General features: G+C 43.2%; 1 protein-coding gene across 2 annotated transcripts in view; it reads left to right on the forward strand.

Annotated features, from left to right (window-relative positions):
- Positions 1–331: 331 nt before the first annotated feature.
- The window catches only part of PIK3CA (phosphatidylinositol-4,5-bisphosphate 3-kinase catalytic subunit alpha), a 78,929-nt gene continuing 62,011 nt past the window's right edge, over positions 332–17,249 (forward strand). Inside the window, exons 1-4 of one of the 2 annotated variants that reach the window (XM_045029945.1) lie at positions 332–594; positions 6,493–6,542; positions 7,308–8,165; positions 8,286–8,449. The gene's annotated coding sequence lies outside the window, so the exon portion shown is untranslated. Of the gene's footprint in view, positions 595–6,492; positions 6,543–7,307; positions 8,166–8,285; positions 8,450–16,990; positions 17,123–17,249 lie in introns of those variants that run through there. The other variant, XM_045029946.1, reaches the window with a different exon arrangement.

Raw genomic sequence — 17,249 nt, forward strand, 5'->3', positions numbered from 1 at the left:
GGTTGACGTCATGCTCTGTGTCTCTGCCCTCCCGCCAGGAGTCAGACAAAGAAGACGCTGGCACAAAGTCAATGGCAGGGGAGCGTCGTGTCTCCGCCAGGTGCGCGCTCGGCCCTTGACTAGAGACCGCGGGAGGAACGAGCCGCGGCACCACCCCCTGTGCCCCCTTCGGCGCATGCGCACTGAACGGCCCTCGCTCGCTCCTTCCCTCCCCCCCCCACCGCTCTCGCTAATCACTTCCGGTGAGTCCGTGCGCGCCCGGGGTCACCCCCGCTCCCTTCCTGTTATTCCCTGTGTGGGGAAGCGGCTCTCCCAGGCGCGGAGGGGCCCGGGGAAGCGCTGGGGCCGGCGGCTCGCTTTCCGCTGCGCCCTTGAAGCGCCGGGCTCCGGAGACCCGAGCACGGGCTCTGGTGGCTTGACGGGGCGTCGGGGGGCGCTGCCCGTCGGGGAGGCGGAGGCTCCGGGCGGGGGGGGCGCGTTGTTCGTTCCCCCTCGGCTCCCGGTCTTGGCCGCCTCCCCCGGTGCGGGGCTGCCTCTCCCGCCGGCCCCGCCTTGGGCCTCGGCGCTGGAACCGAACGCACCCGGGAGCGAGAGGTGAGTCACCCGGGGCTGGGCGGGGGAGAAGGGACCCCGAGCCACGCGGGAGTCCCCGCAGCTTCCCCGGAACGAGGCAGGGCTGCTGTCCTGCCCCCCCACCCGCCGACAACCCCACAGGGTGGGGGTAGATCCGCCTCCTCGCCCAGGGGCTGGGAAACGGGTCCGGCTCCTGCGCTAGGAAATGAAGAAACGGGGGTTTACTTGGTCGCTAATTCTGAGTGTTCCTAATAATGCTGTTTTTTCTTGCCACCACACGGTGCCTCTTGATTTTCTGATGGCTGCTCCTGTGGTGCCGGTATTAACGCCATGGTGCCCAGAGCTTTCAGTCAGCAGCGGGCTCTGTTGTGAAACATAGACCCAGTCCCTGCTCTGAAGAGTTTTTACAAGCTAATTAAAAAAAAAATAATCCCAGTGTGAAAATATCACTTTCTGCTTTATAGGAGAATTTGAGAAATAAAACATCATCACCGGCTGATGCTACACTGGGTGGCACTTGAGTCTGGTGAGCTCAGGTTAGATTGCTCTTTGAAAAGTGTCTTGTGTGTTGTTTCTAAGCTACGCACAAATAAATTCAATCAGCTTTCTCATTTTAACTCTTATGCCTTTCCGTGTATACACATAGGGCCTGAACAATAAATAGGGCAATTGCTGAGCTAATAGTCCCCTCAGATATTTTGTTAATGCGTTGACTAATGTGTAGTGTTTTTATGTACCTCATGGCAAAGGTTGGTGGCTAACAAGGTGGCAATGGCTCTTCTCCAACCGGAAAGAAAAAAAACAGTGGGAAAAACACAGAGTTTATTAAATGAAACACAAAGCCCATACTGTGGTGTTTGCTTTATAAAATGTATTTATTCTTCAAACATAAAAATGCATACATTATCCACGATGATGTGCTTCTAGTTTTGGTAGTAGAGTGCAACTGAATTCTTAGTCTGTTAACTAGATAAGCCTAATCAGGGCAGGAAATGTCTTTTGGTTATGCATGATGTCTAGCGCTGGGCTCCTGGTCTGTAACAGAGGCTCCTAGGTGCTACTACAATGCAAGTAATGATGCCTCAGTTTCATCACTTGTAAAATTGGGGTAATGATACTTACCTCCTTTGTAATGTGCTTTGAAGTCTACTGATGAAAAGCACTATATAAGAGCTAGGTATTACTGTTAATAACACTCTCGTATCTGCTTTTAGAGACCAATGTACTTAGTTTTTCAGCATCTACTCTGTTATGAAACTTGGATTAAACCAGTCCAAATGAGCTTAAAAACATTCTGAACTGTCTAAATGAGAATGCAGATCTCTTAAAAACAGACACTAGATTAACGGCCCTGGCTGTGGTTTAGTTCCACATTTTTCCCCACTGTTTTGATACATGTTCCTTCGAAACAGATTTGGGTACAAATCTGGATTTCTTAGCATTTAAAATCAAAGAGAATAGCTGCTTTTCAACTTTCTATTCTGGGTTCAACCAGTAGGAGTTGTAGGCGGGTTCCAGATGGGGACACCGAGCAAAGAACCCTGGACAGTCCTGGCTCTTCAAAGCAGGGCTTTGGAGTTGTGCTCCGGCTCTGCTCCAGCTCCAGGCAAAAACCTGCAAAAAAACTGCTCCGGAGCTGCTCCGCGCTCCAGCTCTGGGCTGTACTCCAAAGCCCTGCTTCAAAGGAGTCAATGAACGCTGCCCAGAGGAACTCTGCCTGGAGACATGAAGCAACATGGGAGCGAAAACCGGCTCCACAGTGAGAGCACCTCTGTTGAGCTTCCTTCTCCTTGTCTGGCAGATAGCAATCATGGCTGATGCCAGGAGGAAGTCTTGCAACTTTGTGGGACCACAGATGGGGTGTTCAAATATGAGAAGATGGGATGGGGGGAATACAGCCAGGCCCTGGAAGAGTCAGAAAAAGGGCTGCAGCCTGATGAGCACCACTTAGATGTGCACAAGGGTCTCTCTCTTGCTGTAGAAGGAGCCATCCTGACTAAATAATGGAGAAATTCTTTGTGTGTGTGTGTGTGTCCTTGTATGGTTCTAGTTTGTTCATTAGATCAAGCTAAATTTCCACTGAGACTGTCAGTGTCACTAGCCTCTGATCTGAAACTCCTTCAGTTGCTTTTGTAAACTTAGTGTGTTCTTTTAGAATCTTTGCATGTAAGGTGATGTTTGATCAAAGTCCTCTGGCTCAGTGCAGATTTCATCAGTTGGATGTACACTTCCTGAGAGTATGCAGACTGTCTCTGGGAAAATGAGCTATCAGTTCGAAGGGTTTATCTACATGGGGAAATTGACCAGAATAAAATAAATCACTTTATTGTGGAATAATTAGGATGCTTCCAAACTGGGGTAATTATTCTGGAATAAAAGTGATTTTTATTTGAGAATAGTGCCAAAATATGGGAGCTGTTGTGGCATAGCTTATTTTGCAATAGATATTCTGGTCAATGTTTCCATGTGAACAAGCCCTAATACAACCAACTGTGAAGTTGATGGTGGCTATGGAAGAATTTTTGAAATTATGCAATATGTCTTAGGGCCACTAGGTATTTTGCTTTCTCAATAAGGCTTAAATAGTGTGCCAAACACTATATGGCAAGTTCAGGATGAATGGACATGAGATGTTCTCTAGTCTTTATTTTAGTTGTCTGTGCAGTTAGCAAAGATCTGCTCACCTCTGCATTCTTAGCAACTTACATGCAGCATTTTTCAGATTAGAATCAGTAGCATTAAGTAGAATACATTTGTCCCTTTGCAGATGCTTCTAGTCATTGTCAGTTCTCTTGTTTAATTCAGGATAGTGCATTAGTGTCAATATTATTTCATTTCATTTTTCCTGTTCACTTCTGTATCTAATAGTGGATCTGTGAATTTGAATCTGTCCAGTGTATTTAGGAGAAAGCTGTATCTGCTTCTTAAATTGCTCAGTTGTGCTATATTGAAGGTGATGATAACTTAAGACTTGTTTTAAAATGTTATGGTTGTCTCCATGATTTAGGCCTAGATTAATCGTTGTCATTTTTTGGATGTTGAAGAGAAACAGACTCTTCCTGGATGAACATGATGCTGAAAAGTTGCTGGAAGGCCAAACATAGGAATATAAACCATTCTGGCTATGTTTTAATGTTGACGGTGCTGTCAAATGTCTCTCTTGCAGGGTCATCCAACTCATCAGCTTTTTGTTCTATTTAACTGAAGAAAATCACCTTTTTGGGGTGGGATGGGGGGATTGGACTTCTTTCCTGATAACTCCTCCACAAACTCAAATGTGTAGTCTAATGAAGTCTGTGCTATAATAATACAGCTTCTAATACTATTGCTGTAGTTATCTGTTAATGTTTGTTTTAAACCCTATTTTCAGAGGTTTTATACATCTATCAGATAACTTGCTTCATTTTTTCATTAATTAAACTGGTACTTTGCATGCAAGACCAGGGCCGGCTCCAGGGGTTTTGCCACCCCAAGCAGCCGGAAAAAAAATAAAGCCGTGATTGCAATCTGCGGCAATTCAGTGGGAGGTCCTTCACTCCGAGCGGGAGTGAGGGACCCTCCGCTGAATTGCCACCGAATACCTTAGAGTGCTGCCCTGCTCCGGAGTTGCTGCCTCAAGCACCTGCTTGATAAGCTGGTGCCTGGAGCTGGCCCTGTGCAAGACTCACATTTTTCCCCAAATAATTCTCACAGAAATAATCAGTTCAGCTTCTTCCAGTTTTCTGTCTGGTACTTATTACTATAACATAGGTCCTATAATTAAACACTTTATAAACCTCAAACTTATCTTCACAACACAACTGAAAGGAAGAGAAAATTACCACAACTTTGTGGATGGAGATCTGAGGCACAAAAAGATGAAGTAACTAGCCTAAGGTCACACAAGAAGTCTGTGAGAGAGCTGGGGATCAAATGTAGATTTGCTCTGTCTAATTTAGTACCTTAACTGTAAGGCATTCCTTCATTCTGGACAACTAATAGGCTTTATATCAGTGTCCTAAGTATTGACTACATAGTTCTAGAAAAAAGGGCTGGTAAAAACTAAATTTCATAATTACTACATGCTCCTGAACTTATTGGGGAGGAAAAACACTTCAAAGGCATAAGTTAAAGACATCAGCAGCATTAAACATAAACCTCCAGCTTTTATCTCATCATTATTTAATTTGAAAGTTTTGTTTAAATAGTAACTTTGAACATTTGGGAAATAAAAAGTCAAAGTTCAGACTGATAGTACTATTAATGTGTTTTGAGATTCAGGAGGTTTATCTTCCCTTTGATACAAGGATGTGCATAGCTCACAAACTTTTATTGTGGTGGAGGGGATGGCTGTGTTCAGTAGTTGGTAGAAAAAAGCCAGTATGGTGTATGAGGTCAGTCATGTGCTGAATGTGTATTTTGTGTAAGCAATATGAGTTCTTGACCAGAATAAAATAAAGTTAGCATTTGACATAACAATGTCCATGCTTGTAGGAGTCGAATCTAATATAGCCACAGACAATACAAATGCACCAGATTGCAGGTTGAAGTTTTGGTAATGACCAGAAGAGATGATAGAAATACTTTCTCTGAAGAAGGGGAAAAAAAAACTGGTGGGAGATCACTTTTCTTCTCCTCTATCCCTTAAGTTGTGAGTAAGTAAGGAAAAAAAAAAACTTCACAAAAAAGCATAAGAAGACAGTGTCGTATTTTAAAAATGGGGGAAAACAGACTAATGCCTCTGCTTCCTCCAGTATGTTTTCTGGTATAGAAGATAGTGATGTGTGCACTCTGTTTTAAAGTATGTGAAGTACTCCTGGATGTTACGAATGTTAGATGAACTCAGAATATAGCTTTCTGAAATTTTGTTTGTATTTCTGTTTTTAATCTCTTTATGATGCTTTACAAAGAGCCTAAAACAGCTGCTATAAGTCTATTGTGTTAAATTTTGAACAGCTTCTATAAAACCAAAATTGTCAGTAAAATGGGAGTTAATAGATAAATAGGAGCAATCAAAACATACAGATTCAGGGTATTTTAGGATATAGTAAAATCCATATAAGCTCATTTTTTAAAAAAAACAACCTTCTGTCATGCTGATTACAAAGAGCTTTCATTACTTGTAGTGATGTGTGGTTTCTTGTGGGCAGAGCACATGTTAATCTAGAACAGTGTTTCCCAAACTTGGGACGCCGCTTGTTCAGGGAAAGCCCCTGGCGGGCCGGGCCGGTTTGTTTACCGGCCTCGTCCGCGGGTTCGGCTGATTGCGGCTCCCATTGGCCGAAGTTCACCACTCCAGGCCAATGGGGGCTGCCTGGAGCGGCGAACCGCAGCCAGTGGGAGCCGCAATCAGCCGAACCCGCGGACGAGGCCGGTAAACAAACCGGCCCGGCCCGCCAGGGGCTTTCCCTGAACAAGCGGTGTCCCAAGTTTGGGAAACACTGATTTAGAAGATTATTGCTCTGTTCCATTGTTTTTAACATTGCCACTTTCAGAAAACTTGCTCCACCACAGCCCTGCTGCATTTTTTTTTCCCTTCCCCCTCCATGTGCATTCTCATTTTCCTAGTCCAGGAAGGAGCAAAACCACTTGACGGGTAAACTTGTTTTAAGTGTATTTGTTGGAAATGTTTATACTCAGTATATCCAGATCCTATGAGAGTGTTCAAATCATATAATTCAAAATGGGGCATGATGAGTATCTTTGTAGGTAACCTTCCCTAGGAATAGTGTGACCAGACAGAAAGTGTGAAAAATCAGGACGGAGGTGGGGAGGGGTGGGGGGGGTAATAGGAGCCTATATAAGAAAAAGCCCCAAATACTGGGACTGTCCCTATAAAATCGGGACATCTGGTCGCCCTACCTAGGAAGCTCTTTGAAAATACATTAATTTGGTATAATCCTCTCTCTCCAAAACTTGCTCCTGTCTCATTTGCCACAGAGATGATTTAGCATCTAGAGAGAAGGAGAACCTCTACCAAAGACATTCAGGTAAGAACAGCTGGGTCAAGCACTGGCTATGGATTCATCTATTTTTTTTCATGTCCACGTTCCTTATGCTACCACAAAGTTGGAGCCAGCTCAGTGAAGTCAGGCAGAAATACAGATGCATATTTTGAACTGCTTAATCTTAGATACAACAGGAATACACTGTGTCAAAGCAAGCACTTACACAGGAAAAACAGACACTTGTACAAAACAGTTGTCTAAAGACAACTTATATGCAGAAGAAAACATACTCTGGCATTTTTCCTTTTCTATGCGTGAAGGCGTTCTTTTAATGAGGGGCTGTAATTATCACTGGTGACTTTGTAAAATCAAAACTCTTGTTAACACTTCTTTCAAATACAGAAGGCTTGATGAATTGACTAAGACTTAGGCTATGTCTACACTACGCACCTTTTAGTGACACAGCTGTGCTGCTACAGCCACGCTGCTAAAAGGCATGCAGTGTAGCCACTGTTTGTCGGTGGGGAAGAGCTCTCCCGCTGACAACTTTCATCCCTAACGAGCAGTGGTAGCTTTGTCAACAGGAGAGCTCTCCTGCTGACAAAGCGCTGCCCCCCTGCCCTTCTCCCCCCCCCCCCCAACGAAAGTTTTGCTGATGAAAAGTGCTGGTGTGATTTTTTATTCACGCCTCTGAACGACAGTTTTGTCATTCAGGTTCCAGTTTAGACAAAGCCTCACCGTAAAACACCCTGGAACATTGAGTTAATTGGTTGTAATATTTAGCCAATAGAATGATTCTTCTTCCAGGGAGAAGAAAGATTTCTTCTACAAAGTAATGTCCAACGGATGCTTCCATTGTCACTCTCCAGAATGAAGAAATATTGAGTGTTTTATATGTTTCGTATTCTAATGTTTACACATCTTAAAACTGACTTTTTTTCATAATTGTTCCTAATAGTGTCTTTTGTACTATAGCATCAGTTTGGGCAAGACAAGCCAGTCTGCTTTATCTCTTAGTGCTCAAATAATGTATTTGCAACAGTCGCAGCATTAAGATGCTTTAGAAGTCTTAATTAATCTAATGCTCAGAACTAGCCTGTAATAGCTCTGGACTGCTCCCTCCACACAAGAGACATTGGGAGGAAACACTAATCTAATTCAGACTTCCTTTGAGATAGAATTGTCTTTCTCCATGCAGAGGCTTTTCAAAGTCAGCTTGACTACAAATGTCAAGGCATTGATAAAGATTGAGCTGATGTAGTTCAAGCTTTCCATCCATTCTAGGGAGAAAAGTATACAATAAACTGATTTTAGCACCAATCTACTTAGCTCGTTTCCCAACTTCCATTTTTCCTGCGACTAGTAGTCCTGCAGTGCAGTATATCATAAATTAGAATTATGCATCCATAAAACACAGGTACCTGCTCGGTATAACAACTAGTTCTTTATAATGGGAAGTTCTGTGCCAGTATTTATAGCCATGGTGAATGCCTTAATTGATCATATGTGCCTTGGTCCAAGCAGCTGAGGATTCTCTTTGCACATCAGGAACAAAAGTGAATTCAGTCTGAACTTGATTCCCTCTTTCAGCAGTTGGCAATCAGTAGACTGTGCACAACATCAAGAAGCATCTAGCAGTGTTGAGAGAAGATGGAAGCAATGAAGGTTTGGCATGATAGTCTGAGGGGAACTGTGGTCATGGGTGGAAAGGCCTGTCACTTCTATGATTAATTTAATCTAATGTTGGCATGTCAAAACACTGAAGTTTCTGATGCTTTTTGAAAGCAATTCACCTTCACCTTGCTACAAGAATGAGGCCAGCTACTACAAAGATGAAAATGAACTAAAGATTGAGGACATGAAGCTTCAGGCACAAGAAGAGCAACAATAAGTAGTGGATAAATGTTGATTATCAAACATGATTGGAGATGAGGAGCCTTCTTTGTAAGGTATTAAACAGCACTGTTTGTTCTTGTGAAAATTATTGCATAGGCTTTTATGGTGAGGTAAATCAGCATTTAACTTAGAGCCTATACCGTTATTATTAGTGTGTTCGTGATTTTTGATTGTCATTAAACAATGTTAAGTTTGCAAAGCACTAACCCCACTCTTGACCACAAACTTTTTTATAACAGATTTCTATTTATGCCATTATTGCTGAATGTGGAAATTCCCTGATGAAAATATGAATTTTTAAGTCTGCTTTACGTGGTCATTAAATTGCTATAATGCAAAACATACAACCCTATTTATGATCTACAAACTGTTTCTATAAGCAAATTCTCAGTTCAGTTGGGAACCTCAAAGCCAGGTGCCACAACTGTAGTCCTCATGAAAGTGTGAATGGTTGCTAGTGAGGCTGGAAGCTTCTCTCTGAATCTGTCAAGCTTTTAAATGAGACACTAAAAAAATACTTAAACTGAGTATAATAGGTTTCACTGACATATATGCATGGCCCAGGCACTAATAAAACTAATTGGTGTATTGAGAAAGTTCCCATTAATAGAGTATGCAAAACAAATTCTTTAAATGGTTGATCTCTTGTATTTCATCCTTTCTGTAGTCACTTGCTGTCACCTTAATAAAATCTCTTCCAGTTTTGCCACCAAATAGGAAAATGCTCATCCATTCTATTTGTACCAAGGGAACATACCAACCTTTTCCACTGAATGAGAGTATCAATCAAATAATTACAGCTATTGGATAGGCCTTGGGCTTGCTCAGAAATTAATTCTGGAGCTCAGAGAGGGCATATGTTCAAGTGAAATATCTGCTAGAGCTGTGATGCCACTTGCAATGGCATAATTACAAAGATTAGTGTGTAATTTTTTTTAGTACGTATTGTTATAAAACAGTAATATTTAGAATTGAGGTGTTACACATATTTGTAACGGTCAAAGAACCCAGTGATACGTGCATTCACAAATGCCTAAAACTAAGCTGCTAGGTGAATTTGTTTTTTAAGAGAATAGATTTAGCTTTCTTAAAGTAGTTCCACTTCTGTGTTTCAAAAAACAAAACACAAACTCTAAATGAAAAGTCATAGCTTGCATAAAAGTTTAGTTTGTCTTGTGATGCAGCTTCTTCTTAGCGTGTGTGCAACGTGCCTCAGGTGGCATGTGACCAGGATTCATCACTGAATTTGGTCTGCTGGTTGGATCATTAGTTCCCCAGGCCAGATATTGACGGGGAGTACATCGTGAATGGTGATCCATGCTCCTCTGTGATGTAGTAAAATTATTCTAATAATGTTTGTTTTTCTCTTAAACATGGATTGAAATGGTGGATAAAGTACTAGTGTAGCTATCCTCTCCCATTAAGCCTTTGTCTAGGTAAATCAAGAGGTCAACCGTGAAGCACTTTGACCTACAGACAGGCAGCATAACTTCCAGCAGGAGACAAGGATGGATGAAAATGAGAACTAGTAGAAAATGAGATTATTCTCGTTTTCCTCATGCATGAGCCATGAAGCTCATGCTATAATAAATTTGTTAGTCTTTAAGGTGCCACAAGTACTCCTGTTCTTTTAACCCTGGAGTGTTTCACTGCTGCTATCTAAATAAACTACCAATAGATGGGAATGCCTTACCAGCAGATACCTGCTTAAATGTATTGTCAAATGATTTGGCACAACTGTGACTCAACTCATCTTTCACCACATCTACTTTGCATGCCCTTCTTCGTACCATCTTATGTGTTACTAATGTACAACTGAAAGTGGTTAGAGTGTGGATCTCCTCCAATACACAGTCTTAATCTTTCCTCCCTTCCTTGCTGTTCTAGTACGTGCAGGGCCGCCCAGAGGGGGGGGCAAAGGGGGCAATTTGCCCCAGGCTCCGCAGGGGCCCCCAAGAGAACAGCGGAGGCTCCTGCCTCCGCCCCTCTCCTAGAGCCTCAGCGCATCAAGCGCCGAGTCTCCGCCGGGGCCCCTGAGCCCCGCCCCGCTCACGACTCGGCGTGGAGCTCCCAGCCCTGCCCCCTCACCACGCGGCTCTGAGCGGGACGGAGCTCAGGCCCCGCCGGCCACACGCTGCGGCTGTTCCGGCGAGGCGCTGAGACTCTGGGCGAGGAGGGAGCCGGGGGTAAGAGGCTGGGGCCGGGGCGGGGGGGAAGCGGGACCCGCCGCCGAAGCGCAGCCCGGTCTTCGGCGGCGGGGGGCCCCTTCCGTTCTGGGACCCGCCGCCGAAGTGCCCTGAAGACCCGCGGCGGGGAGCCCCCCCCCCCGCCCGCCGAAGACCGGGCTGCACTTCAGCGGCGGGTCCCGCTTCGGTGGTAATTCGGCGGCGGGGGGCTCCTGCCGCGGGTCTTCGGGGCACTTGGGCGGCAGGTCCCGGAACGGAAGGGCCCCCCGCCGCTGAAGACCCCGGGCCCCCGGAATCCTCTGGGCGGCCCTGAGTACGTGTACATGGGTGTTTTTTTAAACACGTTGTGGTGAGACTTGGTCACAATGGGACTCTTCCATAAGTCCACGGGACTAGTAGAATTTGATTTTCATAGTTTTCCTAAGTACTCCGTGAGTGTGTTAAATTTTACTCAGTTGGGAATTGTCAGTGGTTTCTTATTTTACCTTTAGTCTTCTATTTTTTATTTTATTTGTTTTTATTTTTTAAAGATTTTTGTAACAAACTGCTGGCAAAGGATTGAGGCTTCCTTGTACTTGAAGACTTGTAAAAGTCCCTTAATAGCAATGGTTGCCTATTGCAAGGCATTCTTTTTTTTTTTTTTGAGTACCCATATTTTCTGTGAAAAGGCAAATTTATGAGGGGAAGCATCTTTAATGATAGCACCCTAGTTGTTGTTGTTCTGGGGAACATGCTAGTAGATTATGCAGCACAGCCTAAGAATTTTATCCATTGATTGTGAATCATACCTTCCAGACATGGAAGCTTACGTTCACCTAAACCAGTGTAAAATTGGTGTATAGCTCTAAATGACCATCACCTTCCCCTGGCTCCCAATTTCTTTTCACTAGAAAGCCTAGTGCCACTTGAAATTTGAATGCTACCTATACTAGTTTGAACTTTGGTTGGATACAGTGGAGCATTATGATTTTAAGCTCCTATCCCATTTTAAGTTTCCCCTCTTTAAGGTATGGAAAGAAAATGTACCTGTCCTGCTTACATGCTAAAAGCCTCAACTGCAAAGGCAGAAAACACTACCCTTCTTTAGCTAGCTGCCCAGATGTGTAGCTTTTGCTGAAAACTCCTACATTTATAGTTACGCATTATCATAAGAATAGCCACACTGGGTCAGAGCAAAGGCCTATTTAGCTTAGTATCCTGTCTTCCGACAGTGGCCAATGCCAGATGCCCTAGAGAGAATGAGAAGAACAGGTAATCACTAAGGCTGCGAGTTTGTCACAGAGATCATGGAAGGCATGAGTTCTGTGTCTTTCTGGGACCTCCATGACTTCTGCAGTTGGCAGGTGTGACTGACCCCAGGCGGCCCCGGGACCAGCCTCATCCACCCCTCACACACCCGCACGCACAACAGCAGTGGTCCCGGGCTATCCCCCACCCCATGAGCAGCGTCAGTCCAGGGCCACCTCCCCCCTCCAGCAGTGGCAGCTCCTGCATTTTGATAGGTGTGGGCACTATTAAACTGAACTTCATGTAAAATAACAATACTTTTCAGTGACTTGTTCAGTGACTTTTTAAAAAAAAACCCAAAACTTACCTGACCATGCTGAAGAACACTAAGTCTGTCTGTGACAGAGGAATGGAATTTAAGTCCTACTTGCTACAGACTTCACAGGCCTTCATATTAATCGGCACTCTTGTGCAAGTGCCATCTCCAACTTTCCCTTTCAATGGCACATTCTACCATCTTCTGACTTGTTTTGAGATAATAGCTAAAGCACAGCTTGTTTCTCAGTGCTTGTGTGTGAAGGAAAAGTAGTTCTATTAAGCAGGGCCCCTGCTGAGTCACCTGCTTTGACAGAGCAGAAGTACAATTCAGTTCTTTGGCATATGGGGGTGACTCTGACATTCTACCCTTTGTATGCAAATCTGACTACTTCTGTCATGACTTCTGCCCAGCCAACAGCCTTTGACACCAGGAAACTGGCTTTTGGGTGATCAATACTGTCTGTATTGCAGAATAACCGCATCACAAGGTGGACATGTCAGGTCTATAGCTCCACCACAGATGTTAAATCCCCCTTCATGCTCCTTCCATTATCTCTGGGACCCTAATACCAATGACCTCTTCTAATCAGATTTTTTTAAGTGCCAGCTGTTGACTTAACCACACCAACCACATGTTCCAATGAGTAATACTCTATTTTTAGCCAGTTTCCACAAAGCAATAGCACTTGTCCATAGTGATTGCAGTCCACATACATGTAGACAATTACTGTGATAATGGGCCAAGCTCCTCACAAAGAAAAGTAGTCTTGTTCATTTACTGTCCCATTTCACAAATGTAAAGTAAAATTGGTTCAAAACTCTGAACTTCATCTGGTCATAGGTCTTGTTTGTATATAGGGGAGTCTCAACATTTAGATCCTGCTGGTTAAACAGGTAGCTGTAAGTGCCATCTATGATAGATAACATCTCTGCTGCTTCACTGTCAACAACGCTCTTCTTTCAAAGTGTTTGGTATAAATTAGGGTAAATGGCTCCTCCGTAGAAGCATTGACATTGAAAATGACATATATTGTGTGATTGATGTCCAGACCGCTAGACATTTGTCAGCACAGTATTGGCTATGTTGAAAGCCTCTAAAATTCAGTGCTTCAGCATGTATTGCTGAGGCACTGCCCAGGAATGCACATGCACAAACGAGGTTGTGTGGAGTTGCATGGGATCATACCTCCATCTTATGCCAGTAAATAACACTTGTGAACCCACTGAATTCTCTTAGGGGTAGCCAGCTAGTCCTCAACTTTAACAAATGGTATTTGATGCTTCCGTAAAGTAGTGTTGGAGGGGTTTGTGGAAGGTTATTAGCAATAATTGGACTAAAGGACAGAATATTAACTACATCTTCTTGTACTGTTCTGTCAAAGTTCTTGTTTTTATGTATGGTTTTAAATAATCGTCTCTCTCCACCCCGAAATATTAAACAATTTGCGTATGTCAGTTTCGAAGATAGCATCCCTTTATAATGGATCCAGAACCTTGGGGAGCACTTTTCCCCTTGGGAAAATACATTTATCCTATTGTCTGTCTCAAACGTAATTGTATGAAGTGTAGGGCAGGGAGGTAGATAAAGTCCAATTCAATAAGTCTCAAATATTGGTTAGCTTTTTGGCTTTGGTTTGGTTATGTAATGAGAGGGAAGATGTCTCAGGGTTTATCATCCATGCAGAGTTAATGTAGGCTCTTATTCAGGTGTTGCGCCTTACCCCCCCCCTGAGGCTTTGTCTACACTGGCAACTGAACGACAAAACTACATGCATCCGACGAAGTGGGTATTCACCCACGAAAGCTCATGCTCCAATACGTCTGTTAGTCTATAAGGTGCCACAGCCTCCATCGTCCACTTGTTAAGTTTTTCAAACAAGCACTTTTATGCTTTTCTCCTATGCTGCCCTCACACTTTGTTTATGAGGAACTCTTCCAATCTTAGAGCTACTTTATCCTCCTTCGAATCCCTTCTTAACATTATCCCCTTTTCTGTGATGCCGACAACAAGAACTTGACAACTGTTGTTCACCATTGTGCTGATACCACTGCCTATCATGTTGGCCAATGTTGTCTATCTGTCTTTTACTCTCATGTCTGTAACCACCTGTTGTCTTTTGTTTTATACTTAAATTGTGAGCTTTTTGGGTCAGGGACCTTCTTGTTCTGTTTTTGTACAGCACCTAGCACAATGGGGTTTTGCTCCATGGCAGGGTCTCTGACATGCTACAGTAATGCTATCATTAATAAAAATAATCCGGATACAGATTGCTTTTTATTCAGTGATTACAGTACCTCCCAGTGCAGGCTTGTGAGGGTTGCGCACCAACAGCGGGTCAGTATATGCCAATTTGGGGAAAGCCAAAACACTGCTAGTTAAGTTTTTGCTATTTTTTATTACCTCTTCCCCTTCTTACAGCTTTTTATCCATGTTAAATCTTCTTCTTTTGCAATTAAGGTTGGGGACTGGATCTTAGTTCTGTCAGTGCCTGGGGCAGGCATTTAATGAGAAGTCACCAAGCTCATGTGAGGGCTTTAGACTGGGTGTGCAGCTACCAATCTTCTGTTCAGTATCTTCATCAATGATTTAGATAATGGCATAGAGAGTACACTTATAAAGTTTGCAACCTGTCCCAGCTTGGTATTGTATGCAAGTGTTTTGGAAGATAAGATTAAAATTCAAAATGATCTGGACAAACTGGAGAAATGATCTGAAGTAAATAGGATGAAATTCAATAATGATAATTGCAAAGTGCTCCCCTTAGGAAGGAACAATCAGTTGCACACATACAAAATGGGAAATGACTGCCTAGGAAGGAGTACTGTGGAAACGGATTGGGGGTTAGAGTGGATTACAAGCTAAATATGAGTGAACAGTGTAGCACTTGGGAAAAAAAAAGCAAACCTCATTCTAGGATGTATTAGCAGGAGAAGTAGTTCTTTCCCTCTACTTTGCGCTGATTAGGCCTCATCTGGAATATGTCCAGTTCTGGGTGCCACAGTTTCAGGAAAGATGTGGACAAATTGCAGAAAGTTCAGAGGAGAGAAACAAAAATGATTAAAGTTCTAAAAAAACATAACCTATGAGGAAAGATTGAAAAACTTGGGTTTGTTTAATCTGGAGACGAGAAGACTGAGAGGGGACATAAGTTTTCAAGTACATAAAAGGTTGTTACAAGGAGGAAGGAGAAAAATTGTTCTCCTTAACCTCTGAGGATAAGACAAGAAGCAATGGGCTTAAATTGCAGCAAGGGCGGTTTAGGTTGGACATTAGGAAGAACTTCCTAACTGGCAGTTAAGCACTGGAATAAATTGCCTAGGGAGGTTGTCTAACCTGCTCTTAAAAACTCTAATGATGGAGATTACACAAACACTTGTCAGGGATGGTCTAGATAATACTTAGTCCCACCTTGAGTGCAGGGGACTGGACTAGATAACCTCTTGAAGTCTCTTCTAGTCCCACGATTCTATGATTCTCAAGAGCCAGGGGCCTGCTGAGAGCTTCTGTCTCTGAACTCCCCATGACAAAGAACCCTGCAGTGAGTAGGTAAAAGTGGCAGTAACTACTAACACTCTGCTGAGGGAGAAAGGTCAGCAAGCACTCCCCTCCCGCTGCAGCACAAAATATTGAGGTCTGTGCCCCCAAATGTCCTAAGAACACCAGTGCAGCACCAGGGAGGACACAAGAATTTGGCTTTGCAGCATGGCTACTCACACCCAGGCTAAGTTAACCTGGGTGCTGACCACCAAGCTAACTGCAGTTCATGCGTACCCTCCCAGTGCATACACATGGGACAAAAATGCCTGGGTTAGTGTTTTTCCCAACTTAAATTTAGAGTGCTCCTGTTTATAGATACTACATAAAGGTGCAGAATGGAATAAAATCCACAAAACGCCTATATCTGAACTTTCTTTCTATTCTGACTTGTGTGTGTGTGTGCGCGCACCAGCATTTCCTGTTTTGAAAGATTCTGTTTACTGTCTGGGTTCCAAAATCTCAGGAAGAGTAGAGAATTGGAAATAAATGTAGAAGGAAAAATTTAAGCAAACAACATAATCATAGCTGGAGATTATATTTTAGTTAGATTTTTGGCTACCAATCCAATTAGTTTTATACAAAAGAAACTCAAAAATAAACCCTCATTCCCATCACTTTGTCTTACTGTTTCAAAAAGGGCAGAAGATTTTTTTTATTTTCTGTATACAAAAATGAAATTAAAGCTCTCTGCTTTATCACTGAGGTCTCTTCTGTGCTCTCTTATTAAATGTTCATGTCACTAATATATGATACACTTAGTGTAAAAACTCTGAGACCCATAAGCAGGCAGGAAACCTGACAGTTTTATTTTTACATCTGCAAAGGTGGTTGCTATTGTTTCCCCTGGGTTTCTTCAGCACCACAGACCTGCCTTAACAGCTTGAAAAAACTCCAGTGTTTGCTCACCCCACTTCACAACATATTTGTAGGTGTAGCAGGGCACCTTCAGCCAATGTAAAGCCACTATGGAGCAGGGCTCTTGAACTGTGCATGGGAAACTTTTTTCCATATAGAGGCCAGAAGTCCTGACTGGAATAGTAGGATTTAGCAGATATGTGGAAGTTCAAGGAAGGAAGGCACACTGGCATTCAGAGGCCTCAGAATGCAATTTTAGCGTTTAACAGTATGTCACTGCTTGAAAACAAAAAAATCCCAACACATTCTATCTCATCTGAAGAGGCTACTAGTTGAGAAACACTGCATCACTGGAATTCTCACCCTTGTATTACGCATGCACACAGCATGGTGGAAAGGAGAGCAAAATTGTAAACTAGAAGAAAATGTCCGTGGAAAAAGAACAGGAGTTCCCACCTTCTCCATGTTCTTACTCCTTAGGGTCCTTTAAGGAGAAGCATGGTTACAGAGGTGGTTGTGATGTCATCTAAAATTCGAAGTGCCTCTTTCCCAGGATCCTCCTCCTTCTGTCCCTGAAACAGTGAGTGCATAGTGACAAAAATGTAAGTGCCTTTAAAAAAGACAACCACCCCAAAACACTTGAGCAGACTGCACTGCCCTAGAGCCACAGATTTCCATACCTTACTGTGTGTTTTTGTACCTTTTTTCATAGTTTCAGGCTCCAGGTAC

The sequence above is a fragment of the Mauremys mutica genome, chromosome 9, assembly GCF_020497125.1.
Source record: "Mauremys mutica isolate MM-2020 ecotype Southern chromosome 9, ASM2049712v1, whole genome shotgun sequence".
NCBI lineage: Eukaryota > Metazoa > Chordata > Testudines > Geoemydidae > Mauremys > Mauremys mutica.